The following is a 10,860-nucleotide window of genomic DNA, read 5'->3' on the forward strand; positions in this document are numbered from 1 at the left end:
GGGTGCATATAATCCTCTACAAGACTGAAGTGCAGGATGTCTTCAGACACTTCGCCAATCGAGCCATGAACAACTATGGCATCAAGATCAAGCACATCAGAAGTGACAATGGCACTTGTCGGTGTCAAAACCAGCGGATCTCGGGTAGGGGGTCCCGAACTGTGCGTCTAGGCTGGATGGTAACAGGAGGCAAGGGACACGAAGTTTTACCCAGGTTCGGGCCCTCTTGATGGAGGTAAAACCCTACGTCCTGCTTGATTAATATTGAAGATATGGGTGTTACAAGAGTAGATCTACCACGAGATCAGAGAGGCTAAACCCTAGAAGCTAGCCTATGGTATGATTGTATGTTGTGATTGTTGTCCTACGGACTAAAGCCCTCTGGTTTATATAGACACCGGAGAGGGTTAGGGTTACACAAGGTCGGTTACAAAGGAGGAGATATCCATATACGCGTTGCCTAGCTTGCCTTCCACGCTAAGCAGAGTCCCATCCGGACACGAGACAAAGTCTTCAATCTTGTATCTTCATAGTCTAATAGTCCGGCCAATGGAGATAGTTCGGCTGTCCGGAGACCCCCTAATCCAGGACTCCCACAGTAGCCCCTGAACCAGGCTTCAATCACGATGAGTCCGGCGCGCAGTTGTCTACGGCATTGCAAGGCGGGTTCCTTCTCCAAATACATCACAGAAGAATTTGAATACGAGGATAGTGTCCGACCCTGCAAAATAAGTTCCACATTTCACCGTAGAGAGAATAATGTCTCGCAGATCTAATCCGCTAGCTTGTTTTGGTAACATGATGTCATGTCATGGCCCGATGATTATTCAAACCGTTTCTCTTAACCCGCTCCACACATAATGTGAGGCAGTTTCTTGACATGTCTTGCCAAAGCGGAGATCGTGTTCCCCTAATTACAGGATTCTCATTAATGCGGTTCGTGGGTAACCCAACCGTGTCTAGGACTCCTAGATTATAGGTAAGTCCTAAACGGCTACGGAGAGGACGCTTGATATTCACCCTCCTTATAAGGGGACAAGGTTTTTGCTTTTTCCCTCCCGTGCTCAATCAAACCCTTCCCCCGCCTCGAGTTCTAACACCCAAATCCCAGGTCAGGTGCTCCGGATCTTCAACCATGTCCGGATCCAGCCTTGAAGGCCGATGGACGCCCTCCTCCATTATGGAAGAGGACATTAAGAAGTTGAGGGAGGCCAGATATCTGACCGCCGAGGTGTGCATCGGCTGCCTGCTCGAGGGCAGGTCATCCCTACTCCCGAACCCAATGAGAACGTTGTGTTCGTCTCCCACTTCCTCCGAGGTCTAGGCCTCACTCTGGATCCTTTCGTCAGGGGCTTGATGTTCTATTACGGGTTAGATTTCCATGATCTAGCCCCGGACTCCTTTCTCCACATCACGTCATTTATTGTCGTGTGTGAGGCCTTCCTCCGCTTTACCCCTCACTTTGGCCTGTGGCTCAAGACCTTTGAAGTAAAGCCGAAGATGATCGAGGGGCAACAAGCCACGTGCGGAGGTGCATCAATAGGTAGGATGGCAGGAGCTCCATGGCCGAGAGGTTCCTTTCCAGAGGTGCCCAAATTATGGCAACGGGAGTGGTTTTATGTCACGGCTCCCAGAAGTGCCAAGTGGGCGGATGCCCCCGCTTTTCGCTTGGGCCCCCCACCACAACTGATGTCATGGATTAGCAGGGGTCTGAGCTGGGGTCCAGCCAAGGACGTGGCTATGCTGCAAAGCCGCATCCGAGATCTCTTCGAGGGAGATTTCAATTTGGTTGCGGTAATAAAAGTTATGCTAGTTCGCCAAGTCCAGCCTTGCAAACGCCGGCCCCTGCGCTTGTGGGAGTTCAACCCAGAGGGGCCACATGCCATTCAAAGTTTCCTCGGCCTGACGCACGAGGAGATGTACAAGTCATTCTTTGGACCTCAAGTGGAGTGTCCGGATATCACCGAGGACGTGGGCCTGAGCAGTAACCGCGCCGCCGAACAAGTAAGAAATCCTCTAGCCGAACACACTGTCTTTTATTCAAAGTTATTTTTGAGAGTTCGCCTTTTGACCAGGACTGGCTAACGAAGGCGAAGATGATTCTGTGTTTGGCCCCCCTCCCTGAGGGTTTGGAAAATCCGGTTTTGGAGAAGATGCTCGAGGTCGCACCTTGCCCGGAGCCCTTGAAGGAAGATACCGGGGGGATAATACGGGCGAACGCGGGCCCCCATCGCTACCCGCTCCGACCGAGGGAACGAGTGTTTCCACGAAGGAGGACGACCGGGGGAGGAAAAGGACTGCTTTCGAGGATACGGAAGCCGAAGCCTACAAACGGGAGAAGAAGTCTCCCACAGAGGGTCCTGCCTCGGAGGGTGCTTTTGCCGCACAAAGTCTGCAAGGGGATCTGCCCTCCAACTAGTCGTAAATGATCCAAAATGTTTTAATAGTAAGAGTACGCTATCTTTTTCCTCTGAGAAAATGACCACCGCATATATCCTGCAGTTCGGGCCTCGGCCCCTCTCAAATGAGTTCGTCTTCGGGGGATCTTCTTCCGGAGATGATGGAGAGCGAAATGCCTCCCCCGGACTCCTCCGCTCCAGAAGCAGGCGACCTCGAAGTGTCATCGCGGAGGGCCTCTCCGGATCCGGTGAGGCCAGAAGATAGTCCTGTAGACCCCAGAAGTCCCTAGTGTCCGACTCCCGAAGAGATCATACGAAAGAGTCCGGCACCGTCTAGTGTGCGGTCAGACGTTCTGAGGGAGTTGGTGGGGCGAGCGGCCATCTCAGAAGAGCACCGTACGCTGATGGGTACTGTGATGGAGAGAATCTCGTCCGCTGAAAGCGGATTACACGAAGCCTTTATGAGTCTATTGACAGGCTTTGAGGTATGTGAGATAATATGTGATAGTACTGCACATGTTATAGTAGCCCCTGAGACTCTAGTTGTCATCGAGAACGGCGGTGAACAGAGGATCAAATTCCCAGGCAATAACCAATCTGCTTTTATGTGCAGGTGGTGGGAGCTCCGGTGGCTAGCCGGACTAGGGAGTTTGCCCAATTAAAACGGCAATTGGATGTGGCAGACGCCGACATCAAGCTTGTTAACAAGAGGCTTGACGAGGCACAGGGTAAGTGTTATTATCCGGTGAACGCCACATAGTAAGAGCAGCATAATGTTAGTATCTTTAATATGTTGTGACTGCAGATGGGGCTGCCACCGTGGAAGCCTTGCGGGCGGAACTTGCCCGAGCCAAGGAACAAGTGAGGAGTAGTAATGCGGCTACTTTGAAGGCGGCCGAAGAGTTGAAAGCCGAGAAGGCCGCACATTGCGAGAGCCAAGAGAAGATGGCCAAGATGGCCGTAGAATTGAAAGACACTGCCGACCGTTGCCGGGTCCTTGAGAAAGAGAACCAAGCGAAGGCAAAGGAACTTGAGAAGGCCGCGGCGGCAGACAAAGACAGCCATTCTGCTATGAGAGTGAAGAAGGAGGAGCTGCGGGAAGCCGGGGATATTGCGGCTGGAAAACCCTTCATGTTACAGAGGAAGTTCGGAGATCCATGGTATGCCCCTCTGGATCGGCTGTGGTGCTCGGCAGATGCGTATATGGATTTGGCGGCGAGCGCTGCCGATGCGGCCAAGTACTTCCAAGGTCAGACAGATCGTGAAGTGGACAAGCTGTTCTGGACGCAATTCCACGTTCCAGAGCGTCCGCTTTCATTGACTGACCAGCTAGCCGAATGGGCCGAACTAAATAGGTTGTCCGAACTCGCCATGAGGTCTGTTGTGGATCAATTATGGCCGGAAGGGCCTAAGCCGAACATCTATTTCAGCTTAGTGCAGCAGCTCCTTGATGCGGTGCCGCGCATTAATGCGATGAAGAGGTCGGCGTGCATAGAAGGCTCGCAGATGGCCCTTGCCCGTGTTAAAGCATACTGGGCGGAGATGGACGCTACCACTGTTGCAGTGCAGGGTTCGGCCATAGGCCGTGTGGCTGCCGAACACTATTTCGAGGAAGTTCTCGAGGGTGCTCGTTTGATAGAGGCCCAGTGCTCGAAAAATATTATATTTGAGTGATATGTATTCTCATTGTAAACATAATGCTTTTATGAAGTTTTATAAGGTCATGTTTATACTTATGCCTGAAAGTAGTATGATTCCTCCTGTGCGGCCGTTTATGTATACATGTGTATAACCTGAAAGATTGCAGCCGTCGGCTTCAACCCCCATGCATATAATGCGAGGTGCTCGCAAAAAACACGTGTTCACACTTAACCCAACGTCTTGGTCCTGATAAGGAGGTGATAGCGCAGCAAGCGAGGCAACCGAACTATAATGCTTGAACACTTTCACTTATCCATAGGAGTTTGACAGTGGGGCTACTAGATAGCCCCTGGTGGCTCCGCACTCTCCCGATAGCGGGGTGCGTATATGCCTGGCTGGAAAATGGCCCTTCGATAAGGCGGAGGAATTCTAACATTCCGATAGGTCATCGAGTGGTTGACCAGTCTCACGCTATATCATGACAGTCAGTTTTTGCCTTTCTCTACTAAGGCGCTCGTCCGGATGAACCAGGGCACAATCGCAGTAGTTCTCCTGGTGCTACCTTAGCCGGTAAAGTGGAACGTAAGGCACCAAAACACAGGAGCCGGGCAACCCCAACATTTGATCAAAGATAATGATTCAGAGTTGATGCATATAAGGCCGAACTCGCGACGCTGAACACTCCCTAAGGTATTCGGTCTTTATGGTATGAACCGGGCCGAAATAGTGCCACTTGTAAGAAGCCCCTTGTGTCCAGGTACGTGCATTATTCTGACGTGGCCACATGCCAAGACATCAGCATCCTTCTCAATTGTGCCAAGAATTCGGTGGATATGTATCAACAAGCGACAGTAAAAAAGGTTTACGCAGGGTCTTAATCTAAAAAGAATCCTTGGAGCGGGTCCCTGCTGCACGCCTGTGCCTGTGTCTCCAATGTGCCGTATCCTGGACGGGCGTAGCACGATGATTATCTGTAAAAGAGAGGAGCTTAGGTAAAAAAAGCTGCCGTGCAAAAAGATAGTTTTGTAAATAAACCATGTGTAATGCAAGGTGAGTAAGAATTGCCACTTGTCTGGGCATGTTGAGCCCCTTGTATTGTAATAGGAGTGTGATCATTGATCTGGTATAAATTGCATATAGCTGCACCAGACTAGTCTAACCGTGTCTGAGGTCGTGACGACCTGCTAATTAGTTGGTGAGGCCATTTTTAGTGTGCGGCTGTTAAGGCAGCCGCACGCTCTTCGGCGTGCAGAAATCGCTTAATATTTCCGTTCACTGTAATCATGCCACGTGGACCGGGCATCTTGAGTGTGAGGGAAGCGTAGTGTGGTATTGCACTAAAGCGAGCGAAAGCTTCACGTCCGAGTAGTGCTTGATAGCCACTTTGGAACGGAGGGATGTGGAAGGTTAGATGTTCGCTACGGAAGTTATCGGGGGAGCCGAATATAACTTTTAGTGGCAGGGAGCCCGTGCAGCGAGCCCCTGGGCCTGGCGTTACTCCTTTAAAGGTAATATTGCTATCGCGAATATTTGTTGGGTCTACCCCCATTTTGCGGATTGTATCCTGGTATATCAGGTTTAGACTACTGCCACCATCCATCAGGACTCGTGCGAGGCGGTATCCGTCAATTATTGGGTCTAATACCAGGGCAGCCCATCCTGCACGCCGGATACTTGCTGAGTAATCACGATGGTCGAAAGTGATCGGTTGAGACGACCAGTGGCAGGACTCCGCGGTGATAGGCCTTCGGGTGTATTTTTCTGGGAGTGTCGTTTTGTTTTTTCCATTGATCACGTGTAGCACATTTACTGTTTTGACTTCTGGTAGAAATTTCTTTTGTTCCTCAGCGTCTCCCTTGAGAGGCTCATCCTCATCTTCGCTTGGTGTATCCTCCCCCTTGCATACGGCGTTGAGCTTGCCGGACTGACTGAAGACCCAACATTCTCTATGGGTATGATTGGCTGGTTTGCCAGGGGTGCTATGAACCTAACATATTTGGTCCAGAATTTTATTCAGGCTGGACAGTTTGTCTCTGGCGCCTTTAGAGGGCGGCTTCTGACCTGGCCGAGAGCTTTTGAATCCGGCATTTACTGTCGTGCTCTTCGTGTTGTCTCCTTTGTTCCGGCGTTTGTTATTGTTGTTGCGTCGTGATTTCCCGTTTCCATCTCTAACTTCGGATGTACTGGGGTCGCTGGTGCAGCATCTGGCTAGCCAGCCGTCCTCACCCGCACAAAAGCGGGTCAAGAGGCTTGTTAATGCTGCCATCGTTCTCGGCTTTTCTTGGCCAAGGTGTCGGGCAAGCCATTCGTCATGGACGCTGTTCTTAAAAGCTGCCAAGGCTTCAGCGTCCAGACAGTCGACAATTTGGTTCTTTTTAGTAAGAAACCTGTTCTAAAGCTTTCGGGCTGACTCTCCGGGCTATTGAGTTATATGAATCAAATCATCCGCGTCCGAAGGTCGGACATAAGTCCCTTGAAAGTTTGCCCGAAAAGCATCTTCGAGCTCTGCCCAGCTTCCAATCGAGTTTTCGGGGAGGCCTTTGAGCCAGTGACGGGCTGGCCCCTTGAGTTTGAGTGGTAAGTATTTGATGGCGTGGAGATCATCTCCTTGAGCCATATGGATGTGGAGGATATAGTCCTCGATCCAGACCCCAGGGTCTGTTGTTCCGTCGTATGCCTCTATGTTTACAGGTTTGAATCCCTTTGGAAATTCATGATCTAGCACCTCATCGGTGAAACATAGGGGGTGTGCGGCACCCCTGTATCTGGGTGTACCGCGTTGTTCGGATGTTATATCATATGCTGGGGCGTGCTTGCGTGGTCCATAGATGGATCTGGTTGCGCTGTCCTTTTGGTGCAAGCCCCCGCGTGAATCGCGTATTGTCTTGTTAGTGGCATTATTTGCCGCTCTATGTTGGCCGTGAGGTCGTCTATCCGGCCAGGTGGTTGTTTTGATTTTTGGTTGTGAGGGGTCTGAGGCCTCCTCATCGAATTCAGGTAGCAACTTCCGCTTTGGGTAGCTCTTGGTGGGGCGATTATTGCCGTACTTCGCTGCTGTGTTGAGTATTTTGCTCCATATGATTTGGAGTGTGTCCTGCGCAGCCTTGAGCCTTTGCTTCTGTTTTTTTAGGCTCCTCGCGGTGGCAACATGCCTTTGACGGGCATTCTGCTGCTCCGGGTGCCTGTCCGGCGTTGTGTCGTCCGGACTATTATCTTTGCCAGAATAGGTTTGTTCAGTTTGATTCTCCGTATTGCCATGGTCTGGCAGTGATTCGCCCTGCTCCAACGCTGGGTCTGTGTGATCATTATTTCTAGTGAGGCGGGATTTGGGGCGGCGCTTGCGCCGCCGCTTTGACTGCTTCTCGAGGGAACAAGCCTTCGGTGCGTCCTTCCGTTCCTCGTCGTCGTCTTCTTTTGGTGTGTCCACCATGTATATGTCATATGATGAAGTGGACGTCCAGCGCCCTGTGGGCGGTGGGTCATCTTCAGCATCGTTGTCCATACCGTCGATGTCTATGGAGTCGAAGTCGAGCATGTCGGTTAAATCATCGATAGTGGCTACAAAGTGGGTGGTGGGTGGGCGTCGAATTTCTTCGTCGTCCGTATCCCAATCCTGTTGGCCGTAATCTGGCCAGGGCTCTCCTGACAAAGAGAGAGACCTCAGTGAATTTGGAATGTCCCCACAGGGCGAGTGCTGAAAGATATCCGTGGCGGTGAATTCCATGATCGTCGCCCAATCGGATTCGATTGGTAGGGGCGCGGATGGTTTGGCTTTCGGAAGAGAGTCCGGCACCTTGGAGTCACGGGCTGCACAGAGATTTGCGCTAGTGTTCGGCTTGATCGCCGTTCAGACTGCCACCCCCGAGGTGGCGTCTAACCACCCGTCCTCGATTGGCGCATTAGCTCCAAACTAAGGGTCGGAGCTGGTGTGGGCGCGGCCTCTGGAGTACCGTCTGGTGGCAGAGCTAGGTCATGCCCATCGAGACAGCGCGGCGCGCCCGGCTGTGGCTCGAATCCATCGAAGATCAAGTCTCCGCAGATGTCGGCCGTGTAGTTCAAACTTCCAAATCTAACCTGATGGCCAGGGGCGTAGCTTTCAATCTGCTCCAGATGGCCAAGCGAATTAGCCTGCAGTGCAAAGCCGCCAAATATGAAGATGTGTCCAGGGAGAAAAGTCTCACCCTAGACCACATCGCTACCGATGATAGTAGGAGCCATCAAGCCTAACGGCGACGACACAGAGGAACTCTCAATGAAAGCACCAATGTCGGTGTCAAAACCGGAGGATCTCGGGTAGGGGGTCTAGAACTGTGCGTCTAGGCCGGATGGTAACAGGAGGCAAGGGACACGAAGTTTTACCTAGGTTCGGGCCCTCTTGATGGAGGTAAAACCCTACGTCCTGCTTGATTAATATTAAAGATATGGGTGTTACAAGAGTAGATCTACCACGAGATCAGAGAGGCTAAACCCTAGAAGCTAGCCTATGGTATGATTGTATGTTGTGATTGTTGTCCTACGAACTAAAGCCCTCCGGTTTATATAGACACCGAAGAGGGTTAGGGTTACACAAGGTCGGTTACAAAGGAGGAGATATCCATATACACGTTTCCTAGCTTGCCTTCCACGCCAAGTAGAGTCCCATCTGGACACGAGACAAAGTCTTCAATCTTGTATCTTCATAGTCAAACAGTCCGGCCAATGGAGATAGTCCGGCTGTCCGGAGACCCCCTAATCCAGGACTCCCACAGCACTGAATTCAAGAACACTAGCCTAGATACTTATCTTGATACTTTGGGCATCACATGAATTCTCAGCTCTGTACACGTCGCAGCAGAATGGTGTCATGGAACGCAAGATCAGAACACTTATTGAGATGGCCCGGACGATGCTTGATGAATACAAGACTCCAAGAAAGTTCTGGCCTGAAGCCATTGATACTGCATGCCATATCATCAACCGTGTTTATCTTCACAAGCATCTGAACAAGACATCCTATGAGCTCCTTACTGGCAAGAAGCCAAATGTCACTTACTTTAGAGTATTTGGTGCCAGGTGCTGGATCAACGATCCACATCACACTTCAAAATTTGCACCGAAAGCACATGAAGGTTTTATGCTAGGATATGGAAAGGATTCACACTCCTACAGAGTCTTCAACCTCTTTCACTATAAAGTGGTTGAAACTGTGGATTTGCGGTTCGATGAGACTAACGGCTCGCAAAGAGAGCACCTGCCAAATGTGCTAGATGAAGTTCCATCCAGTGAATCAATCAGACTTATGGGAACTGGAGAAATCATACCATCTGAAGCTCAGCCAGAAGAGGAACTTATCATCTCCGCACCTGATCAACCTGAAGACAATGCTTAGCTTGAAGACAATCCTTCTAACAATGACAATGATCAGCAAGAGCAAAATCTTCGTCCTGTTCATCCTCGTGTTGCAACTGAAGTATAGATTGAGAGAATAATTGATAGCATCAATGCACCAGGTCCACTCACTCGTTCAAGGGCAACACAGCTAGCAAATTTCTGTGGGCACTTCGCATTCGTCTCAATATCTGAACCCAAGAAAGTTGATGAAGCCTTCATGGAACCTGAATGGATTCAAGCTATGAAAGAAGAGCTCCAGCAGTTTGAGCTGAATAATGTATGGGAACTGGTTAAGCGTCCTGATCCTCGTAAGCACAATATAATAGGCACTAAATGGATATATCACAACAAGCAAGATGAGCATCGTCAACTTGTCAGAAATAAAGCTTGTCTCGCTGCTCAAGGATACACTCAAGTTGAAGGGATTGACTTCGATGAAACATTTGCTCCTGTGGCTAGGCTTGAAGCAATACGCATACTGCTGGCCTATGCAAATCATCATAACATTCTTCTGTATCAAATGGATGTGAAGAACGCTTTTCTCAATGGCAAGATTGAAGAAGAAGTGTATGTTGCACAACCGCCTGGCTTTGAAGATCCAAAACATCCTGACATGGTGTACAAGCTCAACAAGGCACTGTATGGCCTCAAACAAGCCCCTCGGGCTTGGTATGACACACTCAAAGACTTCCTGAAGAGCAAAGGCTTCAAACCTGGTTCCCTCGATCCCACTCTCTTCATGAAGACATATGATGGTGAACTGTTTGTGTGCCAAATATATGTGGATGACATTATCTTCGGCTGCACCAATCAGAAATACAGTGAAGAGTTTGGATATACGATGCAAGAGCAATATCATATGTCCATGATGGGTGAGCTGAAGTTCTTCCTTGTTCTTCAAATACGTCAGCAACGCAATGACATCTTTATATCTCAAGAGAAATACCTCAAAGATTGCCTGAAGAAATTTGGAATGCAAGACTGCAAAGGCTACACGACGCCAATGCCAGCCAAACATCATCTGGGTCCCGACGACAATGGTAAAGAGTTCTATCAAAAGGTATCCCGCTCCATGATTGGTTCCTTGCTTTATTTATGTGTATCTAGGCCAGATATCATGCTTAGTGTTTGCATGTGTGGCCGGTTCCAAGCGGCACCAAAGGAATCGCATCACTTAGCTGTGAAGCGAATTCTCAGATATTTGGCTCACACCCCAACACTAGGATTATGGTATCCAAAGGGCTCAGAGTTTGATCTAGTTGGATTCTCGGATGCTGACTGTGCTGGTGACAAGGTGGATCGCAAGTCTACATTAGCCACATGTCATTTTCTGGGATGATCACTTGTATGTTGGTCTTCAAAGAAGCAGAACTGTGTATCTCCCTCCACTGCTGAATCTGAATACATTGCTGTTGGATCTTGCAGCGCTCAGCTTCTATGGATGAAGCAA

Source organism: Triticum dicoccoides, chromosome 5A (genome assembly GCF_002162155.2).
Source record: "Triticum dicoccoides isolate Atlit2015 ecotype Zavitan chromosome 5A, WEW_v2.0, whole genome shotgun sequence".
Classification (NCBI taxonomy): Eukaryota; Viridiplantae; Streptophyta; class Magnoliopsida; order Poales; family Poaceae; genus Triticum; species Triticum dicoccoides.